Below are 23,318 nucleotides of genomic sequence, written 5' to 3' on the forward strand. Positions count from 1 at the left end.
ACTTTTGATTTCCAGGTCTTTCCTGGCCACTCTAAACCGGAAGGATGCATACCTTCACATCCCTATCCATCCATCCTACCTGAAATTCCTGTGTTCTGTTGTGCATTCCTTGCACTGTCAGTTTACAGCCTTGTCCTTTTGCTTGTCCACAGCTCCAAGAGTATTTATAAAATGCCTAACCCTGGTAGTGGCCTTTTGCAGGACAAAGGGGATCCAAATCTACCTATACTTGGACAACCTCCTCATTCAGGCAGATCAACCAAGCACCCTACTAAAACACCTTCAATTCACCATGTCTCTCCTCTAAGGGCTAGGCTTCACAATCAACCACCTCATATCCTCCCCTACTCCTACACAAGATCATATTTTCCTGAGCTGCAGGATAAGGACAGATCTGATGAAGGCCTTCTTTCCCCCAGACAAGGTTACATCATTGACCACCTACTTCCAAAAACTACTCCTGACCAACTCTTCATCAGCCAGGAAGATGTTCTTCATATTTCACTGTTGCAGTCATTACATTTGGGTTATCTGCTTGCAGGTAGCCCTCAGTCAGCCTGATTAACAAAGTCTTGGGTCCTGCGTCAGTTGTTGTCCCGTCTTCCATGATGTCAGGTCTTCAGGGGTATAAAACTTGCAGCCGACGCCATTACATCAGTCTTTCTTGCCGTGCAGTGCCCAAAGCAGAAGCAGTTCGCAAGTGCCGGTCGGTCAACTCCTGAAATTTTCGTTTTCGAGTTTCAGAACCGAAGTCTTCAACTAAAGCTAAGTACACCATAGGGGAAACTTTTTCTTGCTCCTTACCGATGTCAGTAAAAGTTAATAATTGCATTACCTGTGGAAAGCAAATACCTCATAAAGATTTTAATTCGTACTGTATTCCTTGCCTAGGCCCTGACCACGACGTACCTTGCTGTCGGTTTTGCGCTTTATTTAATCAGCGCACTATCCGTCGTCTGTATATTTTCTCCTCTAAATATTTCGGTTCTCGGTTTAATTATCCAGAAATGTAGTCGGTTAGCCATCCGACTACCGTGATTCTGAAAAAATGCAAAGATAAAGACAGACAGGCCGCCGAGGTTCAGAACTGCCGACGACGCTTCTCCTAAACCATTCGCCAGTTCGCCGGTACTCAGTGAGGCGCTTTCGCAGCCTCTGATACCCGTTACTTCTGATTCGCAGGCCTCTACTGAGACCCATTCGGAGTCCGGTATGCCGCAAGATGTTTCAACTGTGGAACCCGCAGATGTCTCTACCTTGGTTGGGTCCGGAGCCGCTGTGCAGGCACTGGCTTCTGAGGGTGTATTCAGGCCTACGGACTTGCATATTAAATCGACGCCTCCTTCTTTACTTAGGCCTAAATCTCGATCCCTGCCAAAAAAAAAATGACGCCCAGGCCACATGCTCAGGTCTCCATGCCTAAAAAACAAATGATAAGAATGGCTGAAGATCTAATAACTCTAATCAGGGTTAGCCAACCCCCCCCCCCTTCTAAGAGGCTTAGGACTGAAGTTGATTATGAATCTTCTGATCAGGATTCTGTTTTTTCTGATTCTTCTGATGATCTGGATTTGCCCTTATCTGCTTATGAAGATTCTGATGCAGAGGACTCCATTCCCTGTGCTTCCCCTCCTGAGGATTTTTCTTTTGGGGAAACCTTACATACTCTAAGGGAGCATTTCCACTGGGAAAGCCAGGATTTTTCTAATTAAAAAAAAGAGGCTTAGGGATTTCCTTCTCCTACCTCAGCATAGGCTTTTAGCTATTCCTCCTGTACTAGACATTGTTGATGATGCTTGTTCGGAATCTAGTTTGGCCCCTGATTCCCTGCCTCCTGCTCCCAGAAAACCTGACAGATACTACAGCGTCCCTGAGTCCCACAAGTTCCTTTTTAAAAATCTTATTGCAGATCCAGAGACTATTTCACAGGGGCCCAAGGGCATTAAGGCTTCTACTGCTAAAACTCCTACCCGTTCTGATAGAGACTACAGGGTGCTGGATAGATGGGGTAAGAAGGTTTACACTTCTGCAACCTTGGCCATTAGGGCTTTAAACTGCCAGTTTCATATGTTGAAGTATCAGCAACATGTTATTGGACTGCTTAAACAGAAAATGGTGTTGATTCCTGACTGTGTGGAAAATAAAGAATTATAGGATTTACTGCATTCTGTTGAACAAGTTGGAAAAACATACTTTGCAATGTGGTTTTGATTCATTAGAGGCCTCTTGTAGGGCTGCTGTTACTGGGTCTGTGCTCAGAAGGCATGCTTGGCTTAAGAAGCAATCTTTGCCCGATCATATTAAAGCTAAATTGTTGGATACTCCTTTAAATCAGGACCGCCTGTTTGGCAACAAGGCTGAGGAAGTTCTTAAAAAGATGGAAGATAAAGCTAGATGTATGCAAACTGTTAAAGATTTTTTTACAAGTTCAGCCTCCTAGATTTAGTAGGCACTGGCCCTCTAAGAATTGCTCCTTTCCAGCCCCTTCCAGATCTTCTCAAGACAAACCCAGACACAGCAAAACCCCAGGTTTCAGTCCCAGGGGACACACAGAACTAAGCAGTGTGGGGCCTCCACTTCCAAATCTGGGAATAATAAGACTCCCCCTTATGGTAAACTGTCTCAATGACTTCCTTTTAAAATTTCCAAGCACTTATCAACTGACTGCCCCTTTGAGGGGGGAAAGATTGCTCTTCATGCAAAGAATTGGAACTCATTACCCAGGACAAATGGGTTTTAAATATAGTGTCCCAAGGATACAGATTTCACTTCCACACATTGCCAACACCAAGCGGGTGGCCGGACATACCCCCAAATCAGTGGGCAGAGGCCCAAAAACAAGTACTTTCTCTCTCAACTCATTCCTTCCAGGAGAGCTCTTTTGAGTGTGTACCTTTAACTCCCAGTGGGCGTGGCTTCAGCATTTAAAAATGAAGTTATCACCTCACATTTTTAACAAATACCCATTGATAGAGGTCATATATCAATAAAATTTTGTTTGCCGTCATGCATGCTTCAAGATAAAATTTTCTGATACCTTGTATGTAACATGGCTTTGGAATTATTAAAGCAAATATGAACAGGCGATATTTGACGCCTAGAGGCACAGTAGGCGGTAACTGCAGAAACGCCTGGAGACATCACTCGGCTGTAATGAGTTAAGCATGGGGGCTATTCAACTGGTAACAGAAGAGGAAAAGGGTTAAGGTTTGTACTTGAGACTTTTCCTAGTATCCAGAAAAGACAATTCATGGCATCCTATCCTGGACCTGTCTCCTTTTTGGAGATTCCAAAATTCAAGATGCCGACTCTTCACCATGTACTTCCTATGCTAGGCAAAGATGCCTGTTTGGCAACACTAGATTTAAAAGAAGCATATCTGCACATCCCAACCAGGGAATCTTGCAGAAGATACCTACGCTTCAAAGCAAGCTACACGCTTATCTACTGCACTCAGAGTATTCACAAAGTGCCTAGCTCCAGTTATTGCATTTTTCAGGCAAAGAAATATTCAAATATACCCATACCTGGACGATTGTCTAATTCAGACAGAAAGACCAGGACAAACTTTTGAATCTGGCCTTTGTACAAAGGGTTCTGACTTGTCTGGGGTACACCATAAACGAAAAGAAATCTCACCTGGTACCCTGTCAATAAATTATATTCCTGGGAGCAAGCTTGAATACAACTTCCCAGATGGTTTACGTCACGCCAGAGAAACAAATTAATTTGACAACCTACTTCAGACAAGTGGCCACAAAAACCCTGCTATCTGCAAGACAAATACTGCAGGCCTTTGGGTTCATGGCAAGACTGCATATAAGGAAACTACAGTGGTATGTAAAAAGCCTATGGTGTCAACATTCTCAGGACCTAGAAACAATGATTTCTATTATACCTTGCCTACACCTAGAGTTCCTTTGGTTGGCAGATGCCTGCCACCAAAGCAAGGGACTACCTTTCACACCACCCCCTGCCGCCCAAACCCTAACAACAGACGCATCAGACTATGCATGGGTGGCTCACCTGGCAGGGAAGTGCATTCAGGGCAAATGGTACCCAAGTCAAATGCACCTGCATATCAATCAAAAAGAAATGTTAGCTGTACAGAATGCTCTGACAGCCTTCAAGGACCACATTCTTCCAGGACAACTGATGGTAAAGACTGACAACACCACTATTATGTGGTACATAAACAAACAGGGGGGTACACATTCTTACCCCCTCTACAGACTAGCCATGGCATTGTGGAACACAGCCATCTGAAGTAGTTAACTTCATTTGATCAGCAACCTGTGGGTATCGGATCTGACCTGGATCCGAGCCGGCAGCTTTCCAAGCTAAAGATCCGAGCTCTCAGCTCTTCCCCCTTACCCATAATACCCTGCTACCTCCCTCCAGTCCTCAGATCTCATTTGCCGCGGCTTCTGAAGCATAAGGAACGAGCTCTTGGCATTTTAGTTGAGAGGAATTTAGGAGTATTTTTCTTAGAAAAATAGCGATTTCGGTGTGTGTGTGTGTGTGTGTGTATAGTTGACCCATAGTTTAGTTAAACTGTTTTTTAGTTATTTTTAGTAGTAAATTAGTGTTTTCCCTTCCCCTTACTGTGTGTGTTAGGGTGTGTGCTTGCGTGTGATGGCCAAGGGCCCCAAGGCCATTTTTTTCAAAATGTGCTGAGTGTGGTCATAAGCTGTCCCCAGCAGATGGCCGCACTCAGTGCGTTCTCTGCCTGGGGGTAGCCCACTTAACATCGGGCTGCCAGATTTGTGCGGCCTTTAATCCCCAGGCTCTGAGGAACAAGCTAATCCTGGCGGGACTCTTGCCCCCAGATTCTTCTTCCTTCTCCTCTCCCTCAGTGGCGCCAGTCGCGGCTGTGACTGTCCAGCCTTAAGCTTCCTTTCCCCTGGCTGGGACTCAACCTCCCGCTGCTTCCCAGGGAGAGGGGGACTCTTCTTGTAAAGAGAAGAGACATAGCGAGAAGGAGAGGGATAGGCACAAGAGCCATAAGCGGCAGGCCGAATCAGTCCCTTTGGCTCCGCCGGCTAAGTTGACTTGTTCCCCCATGAGGGTTTCCAGGTCTTCCCCCTCTCGGCTCCGTTCTCCACGCTTCTCTCCAGAGCCGGAGGACTAGTCCCGGTCACCTTCGAGGTCGTCTAGGCGGCCTTCCCAGCATACCTCGACAACTTCTTCCAGGTCTACCAGGAGTCTGTCCGACGCAGATATGGACCGGATGATGCGTCGATTCCTGCAGGCCCAGATGCAGATGGGAGTGCTCCTGCCTCCCCCCCCCCCCTCCGGGAGGGAGCTCAGCCCCTTTCTTTGCAATCATTGCTCCTTCTCCGATCCACTATCGGGTTTCGGAGCCGTCTGATCCAAGTTGTGTCTGAGCCAGGGAGTCGGCGCTGATAGTAGTTGCTACTTTGACGCCGGCCTTACCCTCGAGTTTATCAGGTCATCTTTCGGATCCGAGCTCTCGGGGCCGAGAGCCGTGCTTCGGATCCGCAGGGGTGAGTGTGTCTTCGGCTCCGTTGCTGTCGGAACACACTTCCCTTTCGGGTCCAATAGCCTCGGCTCTGACACCGGTCCTCACGTCGGAGCCAAGGGGACTACTCTCGGAGCCAGGGGAGAGTGGTTCACCTTCGGCTTTTGACGTGGTGGAACAGGACCCCATTGGTGAGCCCTCCTCGGACAGCCCCGCCAAGGAGGTCCCTCACAAACGAAAGTGTAAGAGGAGGCACTTGGACTCCCCCGATTCCCTCACTGAGGACATGGACTTAGAGGAAGGGGAAGGTACCCCCAGGGCACCCCCAGAGGACGTCTCCTTTGGAGACATTATGGAGATGCTGCACATGAGGGGGGTGGTCAGCCCAGAAACCTTCCTCGGATGAGTCTGTGTTTCTGGAGGCTTTCGCAGGCACGTCTATCTCTTGGGTGTCCCCTCTGGCCGACCCCCTGGTAGATTTGATTACTACCAGGGCTTGGAAGGAGCCGGACACTGTGGAGCCAATCCCTAGGAGACTGGATAAAATTCTTAGTCCCCCTTCTGACAAGCCGGCGTGGAATAAAGGTTCCCCGGTAGATGCCATGGTGGTGGTAGCTGCCACCAAGAAGGAACTGGCACAAGAAAGTTCCTCGGTTCATCCTCCTGATAAGGAGTCTCGGACGATGGACCGCATTGGAAAGCGGATGTTTGCTTCAGCTACCTTTTCTATAAGGGTGCTGAATTATCTGGCACACGTCATTAGGCTTCAGCGGGATCTGATAAAAGAATACGCTGGGTCTCCCCCGGAGTCCATGGCGGCCGAGGACAAACGGACCTTCTCGGCTCGCATGGCCAATCTAAAGTCTACATCTAACACTTCTATGCGGCTTCTCTCCCATGCCACGGAGGGGGCGGCTAGAGCCTGCGGAGCAGGGGTCGCCTTGCGGTGCCACGCCTGGCTCCGTCTTTGTGGCTTTGCGGAACCCTTCAAGGCGTCCTTCGCGAATGCTCCCTTTGATGGTTCTGCGCTATTCGGCAAAACTTTCCGCGACACGCTACTCCAGAGCGAGAAAAACAGGAAGATGCTGTCTGCCATCGGAATCCGCTTCTCTGCTCCTCAAAGGTCCTTCTCAAGGAACCAGAGAGGACAAAAGAAGATGTGGTTCTGGAAGTCTCAGCAGTCCCGTCCCGCTCCGGACCCTTTGTCCTTCAGAGGCAGGGGAGGACAAGGTGGACGCCAGCCCAGAGGCAGAGGGGGGGGTCCTGAAGAATTTCGGGTCGAGAGAACCCTTTTCCGACCGACCCGCACAGCAGCCCTGAGGGGTTGCCCGACTGTCCCTCTCTGGAGGTAGTCGGGGGGCATTTTTCAGAGCATCTAGCAAGTTGGGAGTCCATTATTACAGATCGCTGGGTGCTCCAAATAATATCCAGAGGTTACTCTATCCCCTTTCTACCCGCGGTGGTGGTGCTGTGGTAGCATTGTCACCTCACAGTAAGACGCTGTCTGGTTCGATTCTCAGCTATAGCGTTTTCTGCGTGGAGACATGCGTGAATAGGCGTACCTTCGTTGAAGGTTGTGCGTCAGGGCTGGTAACTCGGCACGTAAAAATCAACTACCAATCATTAGCAGACCAGAGTTCCGCTGTGGCGACCCCTAACCTGGAAAAGCCGAAAGACAAACTCTATCCCCTTTCTGAATCTTCCCCCGTTAGTGAAGCACCTCCCCGATGTCCCACCCAATCAGAGGGAGGCTGCGGCTTCAGAAATAAGAAGTTACTAGAAAAAAGGGCCGTCCAGCACGTCCCCCCAGAGCAGTCCGGGTTGGGCAATTATTCCAGGTTCTTTTTGGTGCCAAAAAAGAAGGGGGACTTAAGGCCAATTCTCGACCTGTCAACTTTGAACCTGTTCATTGCCAAAGAGAAATTCCGGATGGTCACTCTACAATCTATTCTCCCCCTTCTGCAGGAGAACGACTGGATGTGCTCCATAGACCTCAAGGATGCGTACTACCACATTCTCATGGACAGACGATCCAGGAGGTTTCTCTGCTTTCGGTTAGGGGCCAGTCATTATCAGTTCAAGGTTCTTCTATTCAGCCTCACCACAGCCCCCAGGGTGTTCACCAAGGTCATGGCAGTTGTAGCAGCCCACCTGAGACTTCAGGGAATTCAGGTCTTCCCGTATCTAGATGACTGGCTCTTCACCGCCCCCACCAGGCATCTACTCTGTTCTGCCAGGGATTATTCTTTATTCTTGGCCCATCATCTAGGCATTACCATAAACTTCAGGAAGTCATCTCTTCATCCTGTTTAAGTTCTGGATTTCATAGGGGCCAGGATAAACACGCTTCAGTCCAAGGCCTTTCTGACAGTGGACAGGTTACACACCTTGTCACTCCATGTTTTAGTGCTTCTACAGTCCCCAGCCCCACCCGCAGAATTAGTCCTGAGAGCACTAGGATCCATGGCAGCAGCCATCAGCCTTTCACCTCTTGCTTGGCTGCGCATGAGAGTCCTTCAATGGACCCTTCAGGTCCAATGGTCCCTCCTCCTTCACCCATTGGATTCACTGATTCCCCTAAGCAGGGTTTGCAGGAACTCCCTTCTTTGGTGGCTCCATTCCCCGAGAGCTTCGGGAAGGGAGACTGTTCGTGATGCCTCAACCCCAAACCACTCTGACCACGGATGCTTCTCGCCTCGGGTGGGGGGGCATTGCATGGGCAGAACCATCCAAGGCACGTGGACCCGTGTAGAGACCATTCTGCATATCAATGTTCTGGAGATGAGGGCAGTGCTTTTAGCATTGCAAGCCCTTCAAGACCTTCTTCCTCTGGGGACTATTGCGATTCAGACAGACAACATGGCGGTGGTCTGGTACATCAACAAACAGGGAGGAACCAGGTCTTAGCCTCTTTGTCGAGAGGCTATGAGAGTTTGGGAATGGGTGATTTCCACCAACCACTTAATGATAGCAGCGCACATTCTGGGTCGGTCCAACATTATAGTGGACAAGCTGAGTCGTTCTATCCTCACACCTTACGAGTGGTCGCTAAACCCCTTAGTAGTGGAACAGATCTTCCTCAAATGGGGTCAGCCTTGCTGCGATCTCTTCACATCTCCTTCAAATGCAAAATGCAGCAAATTTTTCGCTCTAATTCCCCCACCGGGGGAGAGTCCCAGAGACGCTCTGGTTCATGCTTGGCCACCCGGTCTTCTTTATGCTTACCCACCCTCCTCTTCCGCTAATGACGAAATTTCTGCAGAAAGCTCATCGGTTGGGGAGCAAAATAATCCTCATAGCCCCATTCTGGCCTTGCCAGATCTGGTTCCTGTACCTGCGGTCTCACATTATAGCTCCTCCTTGGGTCTTAGATCCTATTCCGGATTTGATCTCTCATCCTTCAGGATTGCAAACTCCGAACCTGGATGACCTCAAGCTCACAGCTTGGTGATTCAGTTCCACTAGTGGCTAGGACTCCCGGTATCTCGTCTTCCGTAAAAACTATTCTGGTAGCGGCACATAAACCCTCTGCCAGGAAGATCTACAAGAGTGAATGGAAGCGTTTTTCCATCTGGGCCAAACATAGGGATTTGGACCCTTTTACGGCTCCCATTCCAGCAGTTCTTGATTTTCTGTCACACATTTTCCACCAAGGGGCCAGTGCTTCTACTGTCAAGGTTCAGATGGCTGCCATTTCTCATTTCCACATCGGGGACAACCTTGGTCCCTTAGCTTCTGCTAAGATATGCAAGACCTTTTTGAAAGGCACCTTTCTGTTAAGACCTCCGGTCAAGAATGCGGTTCCTCCATGGGACTTAACCTTAGTTCTTCAGGCGCTACCTGGTCCACCCTTTGAACCTGCAGCTTCCGTTGACTTAAAATTCTTATTTTGGAAAACTGCCTTCCTGATTGCAATTACTTCAGCTAGAAGGGTATCTGAACTTCAAACCCTTTGTACAAAACCCCCGTACCTGGTCTTCCGTAAGGACAGAGTATCTCTCAGGACTAATCCTTCATTCTTGCCTAAGGTAGCCTCCGAGACCAATATCAATCAAACCATCACTTTGCCTGTTTTCTTCCCCAACTTTCAAAACAAAGGGGAATACAGACTGCACTTGTTGATGTGCATAGACAGTTGTGATTTTACTTGCATAGGACAGCTGCTTCTGGCAAATCGGAGCAGCTTTTCGTGTCTTTCGCTAAGCCGTCCTTAGGCAAGCCAGTTACGAAAGTTACTTTAGCTAGATGGATATCCCACTGCATCTTACACACGTATACAGCTTCCGGTCAGCCAGAACCCTTGGGGGTTCATGCTCACTCTACCCGTTCTATGGCTACCTCTGCAGCATTTTGGTCAAGAGTTCCCTTAGACGACATCTGTTAAGTGGCTACTTGGGCCTCTTCTCATACCTTCATTTCTCATTGTAAGCTGGATCTGATATCCAGAGGTAGGGCAGCCTTTGGCTCCGCAGTGCTCCGGAATATCCTTCCTTGAGGACCTCCCAGGTTTTTGGTAGCTGGGGACTCTGTCCCACAGGTTGCTAATCAAATGAAGTTAACTACTTCAGATAAAGAAGTTATGTACTCACCATAACGTTCCATCCAAGTAGGTAACTTCATTTGTCAGCAACCGACCCCCCTCTTCCCCCTAGCCTTTTTCGTGGTCATATGACGGAATGTTTCCTTCTGTCACGCATCAGGTTAGCGTTTCTCTTTCGAGTATGTTTGACTGTTGTTGGTTGATAAATTGGCAAACTCGATCTGAGGACTAGAGGGAGGTAGCAAGGTATTATGGGTAAGGGGGAGGAGCTGAGAGCTCGGATCTTTAGCTTGGAAACCTGCCGGCTCGGATCCAGGTCGGATCCGATACCCACAGGTTGCTGATAAATGAAGTTACCTACTTAGATGGAACTTTATGGTGAGTATATAACTTCTTTTTAAGCTACCAAGTGCACCTACACGCTCAATTCCTGCCAGGAAAATTAAATATACTGGCAGACGGACTAAGCAGAAACCCCATGGACCCACACGAGTGGAAACTAGAACCAAGGACTTTCAACATGTTGACAAGCAAATGGGGCAGCCCAGATGTAGACCTGTTTGCCTCTCCCCAGAACTACCAATTGAACAACTTTTGCACAAGGACTCCCCATAAACATGCCTGGAAAGTGGATGCTCTGTCCTTCAGCTGGAAAAACCTATCAGTCTATGCCTTCCACCCTCTGCCTCTGCTCTCCAAAGTACTACTAAAAATCAAACAGGACAAACCAAGGATGATTTTGATTGCTCCAGACTGGTCGCGCCAACACTGGTACACCCTCCTGTGCAGTGTGTCACTGTTATCTCCATGGCACCTGCCTCAGACTCCTTCCCTGCTGTCTCAGCAGGAGAACTAGATTCTACACCCTCAGCTTCTAACACTGAAACTTGCAGCCTGGCTAATTGCTTAATCTCTCCTTTACCATCCCTCAGAAAACCTGTGATGGATATCATTTTAGAGGCAAGGAGGCCTAGTACTAGAAAATCTTATGCGGAAAAATGGAAAAGATTCTGTGCCTGAAACCAGTCTCAAGGGATGAGCACAGTAGCGCCCAATTTACCTCAGATTTTACAATACTTAACTGAGATGCTTCACAGGGGCCTGTTTTTTTCCTCCATTAAAATCCACGCCTCAGCTATTTCTGCTCATTATAACACAGAACTTCCCTCTTCTCTCATCCACTGCTCAAGCAGTTCCTCAGAGAGGCCAAAAATTTGAGACCACCCTGGAGAGCTCCAACCCCAGCCTGGGACCCTAACTTTGTCTTGGAGAAACTCACTCTACCTCCTTTCGAGCCAGCTGCTACTGCGGACTTAAAATTTCTTTCTTGGAAAACAGCTTTCCTTTTAGCAATCACTTCAGCTAGAAGGGTATCTGAATTACAGGCCCTTATGGCAGTGGAGTGTTTCATCGTCTTTCATGCGGACAGGGTATCCCTCAGAACCAATCCATCCTTCATGCCCAAGGTGGTATCCAGTGTGGCTGTTAATCAGTCCATTCATTTGCCAACCTTCTTTCCCAATCCACAGAATAAAGGGGAAAGGGTACTGCATTCTTTAGATGTGCACAGACAACTTAGATTCTACTTGGACAGGACTAAACCTCAAAGGAAATCTGCACACAACTGCTGGTGGCATTTGCTGCAGGGGCAGAGGAGAAGGCTGTTTCAAAGCAAACAATTTCTAAATGGATACGCCATTGCATTCATTTCTGCTATAAGCACCATGGAAAACCTATCCCCCAAGGGATCACACCTCACTCCACCAGGGCTGCATCCACCTCTACAGCCTTTCTCAGTGGCATCCCCACCAGGGACATCCTAGAAGCTGCTACCTGGAGTTCTGTGCATACTTTCACCAAGCTTTATCATGTGCCAGTTTTCTCTAAATCCAGAGTTGGCTTTGCCACTGCAGTCTTGCAGGGCCTTATAGCTGTCCCTAATGCTATCTAAATTCCTCCTCCCAACCATAGCTTTGAGAATCTACCCAAATGTAATGACTGCAACAGTGAAACATGAAGAACATAATACAGTTGTGTACACTTACCATAAATGTAGATGTTCGAGTGTATTCACTGTCGCAGTCCTGGTTACCTCCCTCCAGCCCCCTAACTTCTTTTGGCTATACCTCTACTTTCCCTTACTATGCGTAAAAGCCTTTTTGGTGTATTTGCTTTTTTGTTGGGAGGTATATCTTTGTACTTCTATATTTAATTGCTTCCCATTAGGGGGGCACCTGACATCTGGGGCAAGAAAAACTGATGTAATGGCATCTGCTGCATGTTTTATACCCCTGATGACCTGACGTCATGGAAGAAGGGACAGCAACCGACACAGGACCCAAGACTTTGTTAATCAGGTCGACTGAGAGCTACCTGCAAGTAGATAACCCAAATATAATGACTGCAGCAGTGAATACACTCGAACATCTACATTTATGGTAAGTGTACACAACTGTACTTTTTTTTACCTCCTGGGTCTCATGTCATCCACGCTTCTCATGCTACCCCTAGCCAGGTTACACATGAGGAAGTTTCACTGGTACCTGAAGAATGTTTGGTCTCAACACGCTCATCCACTAGAGTTTCAAGTCCCACTCTTTCTCTGTCTCAAGAAGGAAATCCAGTGGTGGACCAAGCAAATTAATCTGAATCCAAGTCTACCATTACAACCACTCCCAGCAGCTTAACAGATTTACATGGATGCATCGGACCTGGGGTGGGGGATGACGACTGAAAGGACTGAAGGTGCAAGGGCAATGGGGCACTTGCCTTTGGAAAAAACACATCAACATCAGGAAGTTGACTGCTATTCTTCTAGTCCTAAAAGCATTCCTTCCCCTTATTCATCCAGGACCTCTCAACGTTTTCATAGAGAATACCACAATGATGTGGTACATCAACAAGCATGGGGGGACAAAATCCTACTTGCTCTGCAGGCTAGCTATCCAGGCTTGGGAAACAGCTACCCTCTCCAAAGTGACGCTGCAGGCAGTTTACATCCCCTCACAAACTAATGTTCAGGAGGATGCCCTCAGCAGGTCACTGTCACAGAATCATGAATGGATGTTGCACAGAGATGTCTTCCTGGGGATACACTACACAATCTCGACGTACTGAAATGTCGAAATTCAGTTCGTCGAGACCGAATAGTGGAAAGTGCAGTTAACCGAAACTACACTGTCGAATCCGCCACTATCGTGGAGTCGCGTTCATGACGTGTGGTGCGGTTTGTGGATTTATCTGGAGTTTCAGGTAAGTGTTGTGTGTTTGAGGATAATGGGTAGGGAGTTTACTGTGTGTGAGTGTGTGCGGTGGTGTTTATTGTGTGTTTGTGTGTTTAGTGCGACCTTGGAGTTAGAATATATAAGTAGGGGAGTGCAGGGGGGCTTGCCCCCCTGCTTATAGGTAGGTTAAGTGTGTTTGTGTGTGTTCTTATGTTTGTTTAGTTAGGTAGGTGTATGTGTGTATGTGATTATGTCCCGGTTTGTGTAGGTGTGTGAATGGTTGCAATTGTAGTGTTCATGATTGTTCGTTTTCGTGTATGTGGTTTTTCGACTATTCAGTCTCGAAATACTGAAATTCGACATTTCAGTATTTCGAGATTGTGTAGTGAATTGAAACAAAAGCTCATGCTCCTCTAATGGGGAGATGGTTAATACCATAATAGACATGAATCCTAGGATAGAAAATGAATTTAATGTTAGTTTTATAACAGTTTTTTCTAAGGATGCAGGTGCCCTCGGGAACATTTTTATTAAAAACTGGACCCTTATAAACAACGATGCTACCCTCAGGACCAAATTAATGGATAAACTTAAAGTTACATATAGAAGGGGGCCCAACATCAAATCTATCCTGGAAAGAAATGTAAAACCTTATATACCCAACAAAGGTATGAAGAAATGTGGTAGATGCCCCTATTGTAAATTTATACTGTTAACATCAACATTTACTGTCCTGGGTGAACAATATGAGGTGCAGGGGAGATTTGACAGCAACACAAAAGGGGTAGTCTACCTTGCACAGTGCCAGGCATGTGTCTGCTTCTATGTGGGGAAAACAGAGAGACGCTTTAAACAAAGAATTTACAAACATCAGTATAGTATAAATAAACAGACTACTACGAACACTTTGGCTAGACACATAATGAATGAACCAAGTTACCAGTTTAAATACTTAGTAATTGAGCAAGTGGTACCCAATTATAGGGGGGGTCCATGGACTTTGAGGTTAGAGGAGCATGAGCTTTTGTGCCAATTAAGGCTAAATGCACACTCATATCCTGGAATAATGACTATTGCTGTTTGAACTGTATCTTAAAATTAAAGTCACTTTTAAGATAAAGAATAAGAACACCAAAATTTATGGTGTTTATTCCTGTTTATATGTTAACATATTTACATATATATATATATATATATATATATATATATATATATTTTTTTTTTTTTTTTTTTTTTTTTTTTTTACATCAAACAAGAATAATAATATGTTTGTGAATTAATCATGTGAATTTTTTGATCATATGACTTGATAATCATGACTTTTTAGGGTGGGTTTATGATGTCATGAATCAGGAAATGTATTTAAATGTTCTTTTGAATGCCTTTTATTTGTCTGAAGAAGTTAATTTTATTTATGTGAACGAAAGCGCTCACATTAAAAAGTTTTTAAACTGTAACTTGGATTAGTGGATTATTTCCAGCTTTGAGGTGCCTGGATTCCTGTTTTGGATTATTTCCATGTGTAAAGTTTACAGTAACAATGATCCAGAAGAAATGTTAACTGATGTACTTCATGAGTAACCAGGTAGTTAAAAGGATTTTTGTCCATGGATTCAAGGGGACAGTGATTTGTTGTCATTTGAGGGAAGGTTTTTCCAAGTTCCCCGAAATAATAAATTTCCAGGCACAACAGGTGCAAGGGTGATTAGTACATTAAAGTCTCCAGTCTTGAGATGGGATAACTGATATCCGTCAGTGTTCTATAATGCACAAGTCACAAATTCATGGTATCTGTGCATAAGTGGGAATTCTGGCATTTAATGTACAGTCCACACTATCCTCAATCCACTTGGTAGGTGGAGACAACTAGCCAATTAGTGAAGAAACTCTTGAGCTATGAAGATCATTGTCTTACAGTTTTAGAACACAGAAGTACTTCACTGTAGAGATTCATTCCGTTACCAACTGACTTATTCATGGGTAGAAGGATGAGTAGCAAATTTCCTGTCTTGTTGAAGTTACAGATGCATGAAAATCAACAAAAGTAAATTAAATACCAGGAAAAGGTAATCAAAGACAGAAATGTTACAGTGGTTGAAATGCAGGAAGTCTACCAGATTTACAGTTTGGAGATTAAGTAAGAAAGTAAAAAAAAAAAAAAAATTGGAAGGTCCACATCTTGAGTTGTAAGTAGTAACCAAAAAACAGGCAGACCAAGAGTCTGTGTTTTTTTGGCGAAGGTAGGCATTGGTATAGAAGAAATACTAGACATTTGTTCAAGACAGACCTCAAAGTTTGTATTACGGGATCAAGATGTGCAGAGAAACTCCTCAGGCCATGTTTGTAAGTGAAGCTGTAATGTTGCAGTAACTGTCCCAAGTACTTTGATTTAGACTGCATCCAGCAACCTTGTGAAGGAGCCTCTTTTCTGCCACTTGCATTCACAGTCTTTTCATTTCAGTCACTGTCTGGAACTTTTCTTCAAAGGAGCTTTATTCATGTTACCTTTGTTACAAAATACTTGACAGCATTAATTTCAGTGCTTTGTTTGTTGGTGGATTACATCCTTTCCTGTCTTAACTGTCCATTTTAAGTTTTATACATCAGGTCACCCTATTACCAGATCATTGTTAGATTTCTTTTTATATTTTTCATATCTTGACAGTGCTGTTAAATACAACCATGACTGACATTTTAAGCAGAAAAGTCCATGCATCCATATCTTAATCGTGCTATTGCTTTGGTTATACACTTCTGGTGATTGACCCTAGATCATTGTTATCTTTATTACTGTCAGACTCATTATACAAAGGGTACAGTCCAGAACCAGATAATTCCTCTTGTAACAAGACATTCATTTTTACTTGTGGTGTGCCCCCTTTGCTTGATTCATTTTAATCTGTTGATATCTAATTTATTGCTTCTCCATTGCCCTCCTTTTTCCACTGACCTTCATGCTGCGTTTTCTTCCTTATTTTGCTCACTGTTCTAATTGTACCATTGCTCCCTGCCAAATAATTAATTTCTTTTTATAATATTTACTCTTTGTCTAGTGATTTTAATTCCTGCTTACTTATTTCTATCGTCATTTTCTTTACTTGTTCTTTTGTTGGGGGTAGGGTTGACTTCCATCTCCTCGTGATCATTTTTTTGATACCAATCACACTAACACTGCTAGATCAAGTCTAATCTTGCTGCTGTTAGAGGTTCTTATATAGCTTAATAAAAAGTTAGCTGGATTTGCTGTCCAATTTTCCTGCAGTACTAGTACTAATAGGGTTGAGAGGATGGCCTAATGGTTAAGGTGTTTGCCTTACAAACACAAAGTGCAGGGCTTGAATCTCACAAGGGATAATTGGCTAGGCTTAAAATGGCTCGCAAGGGCAGTTAGCTTAGTACTAACCTATGCACCTATGAACTACCACTAATTCCCTGAGGTTAGTGTGAATTTGTGCAACTCCAGAAAATATGTTTTCATGTGCCTAGCTGTTGTAGTTCACACCTCCAGCATTTTCCTCTGTCCCCTGGAAACATTTTTTGTAGACTTGCTGGAATGTGAAAAATGTTTTCAAACCAAAAATCTGAAAACTCCTGTCTCATGTTACTTTATTTATTGTTCTACATATTTCATCCCAATGATCTCTTAAATTGCTTATTTCACTGTTCTTTTCCTGGTCTTTAAATCTTTCTTTCTGCACTTTTCCTCTTAATGCTGCACTTATTCTGCTATTTTTTCTTGAGTTGCTTTTATTGTTGTTGTCTCAACCAGCAATCTTATTTATCCTGGTCTTACTTTGTGTTCCTTGTGTGCCTTTTATTCATATTCTTTTAAAGTTTGATTTAACATCTTGTAGTGTAACCATTCTGTTTCTCTTATTTGATAAAGTTGCATGAGTTCTACCCAGTTCATAATTTCCCTACCTTTCTTTAACTGCTCCCAGAAGATTATTGCTTCCTTCTTATAGAAATGTTCCCACTTTTGAGGTCTGTCTGAGCATATGGACCTTTTTGGTTTAATCCTATTGGGTATAGCTCCATTTCCTACCAATTATTTGCTCCAGTCCTAATACATGTATTGTTTAGGTTTCTTGACTCCAATATTCTGTTTTTATTGTCCTGTCTGTTAACTTTCACAGTATTCTACACAGTCATTTGTCATCTTTAATGCTTCTGTCAGTAATAATAGTTCTTTCCAATTTGTACTGTGTTTATCATTTTGCAATTGATTAGTTTTATCTGTCGCCTTATAATATTCTTCTAATTCCAGTACTCCTCTTCCATCCCTCTCCTGAGGCTCCACCATACATTCCCATGTTACCCTTGGTTTCTTTTTATTCCATACAAAGTCTTTAAACAGGTTGTTCAAGTCTTTCCATGTCTGTGGTCCCAGGGTGTACAGAAAAGATTGGCCCAAATGTAGTACCTGAGGGGCCACAAAAAATTTTAATGCCTGTATTCGCATATGTAGGTCCAAAATTACTGTTTCCTGCTTCATATTAACCCTTAATTTTGCTAAGCATCTCATTCCATGTGTCTACAGGGGAGTCTCATGATTTCTTAGCTAGCAAAATCCTCAAATGTTTGTTTGACATACTCCCATAAGTTTGGGAAAGTTTGTACATGTAGCACAAGTGTTACATAATTCACTGCTATTGCTTTTGTCTTGACCTCCTTAATTTTGTATCCTGCCATCCTGGTAAATTGTGTTATTATTTTGAATAGGTTCATAGGTAGATACTAGGCTATCTGCCCTAGGGCATTTATAAGCCTAGCCAGAGTGTATTTGGCTTCCGCCTCCCTATTAGATTAGCCTACTGTGCCTCTTTAAAGTAGGTCACAGAAGGGACCCTTTTAAGATTAGTTTACTGTGCCTCTGTCTAGCAGGGACACAGAAGGATCCCAGGGGTGAATTTGCGATTTCCCATCCACGCGTCCATATTTTTGCCTTTTGACGTAATGCATAATTTTTGATTTATTGCGTGGTTGTTGGGGTGTCACCGTGAGTTGATACACAGATATTAGTTGTGGTTATTTCTTTTAACCAGAAGATTCTCATATAGCAGATGAGTGTACACATTTGTTGGTAAAAGAACTGTGCCTGTATGTTGTACACATGTACATATATCAAAGTTTGTTTCGGACTTAGGTTATGGAAATTGATTTTTTTTCATATTTTGGTAAATAACTTTGCAAGGGAGCATCTGAATGTGCTAAGTAATACCTCATTTTGAAGACAGTGTACATAGTTCCAGCATGGTAAAAGATGTGTGCGTGGATGTTGTACACATGTACAGATATCAAAGTTTGTTTCGGACTTATGGTTATGGAAATTATGATTTATTTCATATTTTGGTAAATAACTTTGCAAGGGAGCATCTGAATGTGCTTAGTAATACCTCATTTTGAAGACAGTATTCATAGTTCCAACGTGGTAAAAGAACTGTGCCTGTATGTTATACATATGTAGAGATATCAAAGTTTGTTTCTAACTTAGGTTATGGAAATTATAATTTGTTTTTCATATTTTGGTAAATAACTTTGCAAGGGAGCATGTCAGTGTGCCAAATAATACCTCATTTTGAAGACAGTGTTACTCCTTACAACATGGTAAAAGTACTGTGTCTGTGCACTGTACACATGTACAAATATCACAGTTTGTTTAGTCTTGTAGGATTATGAAAATTATACATTTCCAGTACTTTTCATTATTATGTCTATATCTTTGCAAGGGAGGATGGTGATGACACAAGTGATGCATCATTTTGAAGTTGACATTGAGACACACAACTTCTACACTGATATGTAGCCTCTGTCTGTTATAGGTAATGAGATATTATGCTTTATCAATTATGAGAAATATTATATTAGTCATATTTCTGTGACCGTCTCCTTAAAGGAGCATCACACAGTAATGCTTAAGGTATAATTTTAAAGCTGACATTTATATAAACAAATTAAATACAAATTGTGTGGGTCTACAAGGTACATTGACCAAAATATTGTGCTTTGGTTTCCAAAAAGGTAAAAAATATGCACAGTCAGCATTCTTGCCAAATATTTAATGAGTTTGATATGCACTATCAACGTTTGCACTGTTGGAAAGGTCAGTGTCTGCTGAACAACTTTTGCATTTACATTTTTAGTCTGGCTCTTAGAGTTATGAACATTTGTTTTCTGTATGGTATTAGAAATGTTTTTTTCTGAAAATGAGCTCAGGCTGCATTGTTGTTCCTATGGTGTAATTAAGCAGGCAGCTTTTTCTGAGCTGCTCTGGAGTGAATGAGTTAAATAGGACTTGCTGGAGGGACAGTTTTATCTCCCAATGACTGCCACATCTTTGGAACAGGCTACCATTTCATGTGAAACAGAGCACCTCTCTGACACTGTTCAAGAGGAACCTGGACGTGTGGATGTGACACTGTAAATTCCTGGACATGGGAAATCATTACTAAAGGCGATTTTGGATATTGACTCGTACTTGTATGGTATTACATTGGGTTGAAATGGCTAGGCTTAAAATCACCTCCGGGTAGATAGCCTGGTAGTCTCCTGTGATCCTCTGATCCTATGTAGTACATCAGAGTTTCTCCCATTTTGACCATTTCTTCATAAAGTTTGTCTATTTTCATTTCTAAGGTTGACAGCTGTACTACTAGGGCCTTCTCACCTTGGGGGGGAGGGGGGTGTCAGGTTGCCATCTTGCTGTTTTAAGTTTTCTCATTCGATTTCTTCACGTTTTTGATTTTATCCTTTCTTTTAGACATCTAACAATTCTGCTTAGTCTTTTTTTGTCATCAACACATTATTTTTTCTACTGTTTCTGTTTACCCATCACTTATCTGATGCACGCCTTACCAGAAGTTCCTAACTAGAGCTTTTTTAACTGCCACTGAAATGTGGTTGTTTAAAAACAAGCCTGTATGAGCAATTTTTCAGCGTTAAAAGACATACTAAGCCTGAATGGTTTTCTTTATTTAAATGTCTCTAAATACACAAATTTATTGCTCACTATACTCCTGCTGCCTGTCCATCATCAACCCCCTACCTAGTATATTAGTTCATTGATTTCCCATCATTAGGTGAGAGTCAGCTAGGAACAGCCATCATTCACACAGCAGTCAGGGATAGTTCATGATTTTTCTGTTTTTTTTTTTTTTTTTTTTTTTGTGGCACTATACTTCATGTATGCATTCAGCTTAGGATGAGGATTGGAACATGCAGATGGCCATCTGCAAAGGACGTTCTCTCACTTTTTCAGGAGTGTTCCTTTTCCTGCGTTTCCACCCCACCCTCCAAAGCACAGAACTTGATTTGCCCAGCTTCCACCAGTTAAGTCTCACCTACCATTTGTGGCCCCTATTCCGAGTGCAGGCACACTCCTACCTCCCCCTCTCTGCCTGGTTCCTCCAGTACCGGGGCTGCTAATCGAACTCCAGTCTCCTGGGTTGCTGTCAGGTCTTCATCCTCATCCCTCTGCACCACAGAGGCAAGCACACACAAATGTTTTATTCTGATGTAAAAATCCCATGACATACTTAGTATAGATAATCATAATTTAGGAATAAATGTAGGTTTCCTCTGCGTTTGTTTGCATGTCTGTATAATATATATTTTTTTACTTTTTAAAACTTCAGTGATGTGCATGTTATGTACAGTTTTTATAGTACTAAGCTACATCACACCCTTATTGTCTCTGTTATTTAAGCATGCTGTTATTACAGCCTTCTTATAATAGTGTCCCAGGTGTACTTCTCTTAGGAGGTGCCTAGACCCCCTCAGCTGCAACTCCTCTCAACACAGAGGAGTAGTAGCTCTACTCTGAGCTTCCCTGATTGCTGAGCCTACTCACTGTCTGATTGAGATGAAGCCCAACAAGACAGAGGAGTAGTACCTCTACTCTGAGCTTCCCTGATTGCTGAGCCTACTCACTGTGTGATCGAGATTAAGCCCATCAACCTAGTAAAGGAGCCTCTTTTCCATTACTTGTATTTATGGTCTTATCATTTCAGTCATTATCCAGATCTTGTAATGCTAGATGGGGTGACATAACCTGGCCGGTAAATTGAGAGCTTCATCCTATTACTTAGAAATGTGTTCACCACATTCTGGAACAACTCCTGTTGGTTATTTTTCAATCCCCTCTTCATTTACTCCTTCAGTTGAAGTAGTTGTTTAGATTTGCATAGAGCATCCCACTCTTTTATAGGTGTGTATACTTGGGCTTCTGATTTGGAGGTGCCAGTTTTCACACCTTCAACTTCACACTTGTCAGTAAACCACTCCTGACTTGCTAGAGGTTTCAGCAAATTGTTACCAGGAGGACTCCATCCTCTGCATTCACAAAGATAGAACCCACCACTTCCCCAGACTTGATGGTTTACATACCTCAGCTGCACCTTAATGTTCTATCCAAGAAAGTCATGAACATGGATTTCAGGATGGACATTCAGGTGAATATTAACATTTTCATCAATACCCTCTATGCATCCACACAACAGGCCACCCTAACATAGTATGCAGATGATTCTACTTTCATTTGCACATCCGACAGCATGGTACATCTTCAAAAAATTACTCAGGAAATGTTAACTACCACTGAAACATGGATTTGTAACTCACAACTCAAACCAAAAAAAAAAACAAACTACTACTTTTTCCCCAAAACCCTCTCGCATGAAAAAAAAAAGTCCTCTCTCGATAACACAGCCATTGAAGTCAATTCTTATAGCAAATTATTAGGAGTGATAATGAATGATAAGCTTGCATTCAACCTGCATATACACAATTGCATAAGAAAAACTCATAAAAAACTACGGATGCTTTACAGAGCCAAAACTTTCTTAACAACGCAACTAAAACTACACTTGCCAGTACTCCTCTCCTCCCCACACTTCTTAATGGCATTCCAATCCTTACTAACCTCCAGGGTTCCCAAAAATTAAAACTTCAACAGTGCTATAACAAAGTTGCTAAATTTGCAGCAAATACCCCATTCAGAACCCACTACTGTATAGCACTAAAAAGCTAAAATTGGTTAGAACTTACTCATCAACTAACATTTACACAGTTTCTTACCACCTGTAAAATTATCCAGCATCCATCTGCCTGTTCATCACTAAAAATATTCTGCACAACTGTGTTCCCAGTTAGTCATTGTGATCCAGTGACCAAAACCTCCACTCTGTCTACAAACCTGTCCAATCTGCTGGGCGTTGTCTGTACTTGCACTCCTTACCTGTATCCATCAGGTCAGTAGCATCCCCCCTGTCTTTAAAACCCACTCTGAAAGACTTCCTAGCTAAGATCTGGCTCTTTTCTTGCTCAAATCCAGAATAAACTATGTCCTTAAATGAGAACAAGTACCTTTTCATTCCTTATACCTCCTTACTCTCCCTTCTTCACTTATTTCCCTACTTCTATCAAAATCTCTTCCCTGACTTTCTCTCTAAGTATACCATAAGCCTTTTTTTTCCTCAAATCATATTGCTATTCCTGTTTGTATTAGGCAAACTTACCTTTAATTTCTTACTGATTAAAATTTCTATAAATATTAAATGATTGTCATATAACTTTTATCAGTTCTCAACCAGTGTTTTTATATTATCACTAATTTGTTTGAATTATTTAAACTGCAGATGTTTTTGTTTTATTTTTGAAGACTGTAAAATTATTTTTCTTAAAATGTTTTGTAATAATTTGGAGCTTTTTTCCCCAGACCTTCGCTGAAAATGGGCTTCTACCCAGTTTGACTTTCCCAGTAGTCAAAATGTCAACAAATAAATAAAAAAACTAATTGCTAGAGGGGTTTCGTTGATGATAGATTTGTGGTAGTAAGGGGTTATTGGCATGTTGACAGGGGAGGAAGATTAGCCATACATTAATTTTTGTTCCACCTGAAACTGCTGTTATGGAACTTCAGTGAATTTTGGGAGAAGTAACATTTTCAGCAGGGTATAATATTTATGGGTGGGGACTATAATCTGATTTGCAATAGAGAAGATGTATCGGGGGACTCGGGAGGGAAGAAAATATAATAAAAGAGTGGATTTCTGAAGAAATAGATGAGAATATT

General features: G+C 43.3%; 1 protein-coding gene across 1 annotated transcript in view; it reads left to right on the plus strand.

Annotated features, from left to right (window-relative positions):
• The window catches only part of CRTC2 (CREB regulated transcription coactivator 2), a 2,800,764-nt gene that overhangs the window by 1,497,263 nt on the left and 1,280,183 nt on the right, over positions 1 to 23,318 (plus strand). The window lies entirely within an intron of this gene.

The sequence above is a fragment of the Protopterus annectens genome, chromosome 8.part0, assembly GCF_019279795.1.
Source record: "Protopterus annectens isolate FY-2018-M chromosome 8.part0, PAN1.0, whole genome shotgun sequence".
NCBI classification, from domain to species: Eukaryota; Metazoa; Chordata; order Ceratodontiformes; family Protopteridae; genus Protopterus; species Protopterus annectens.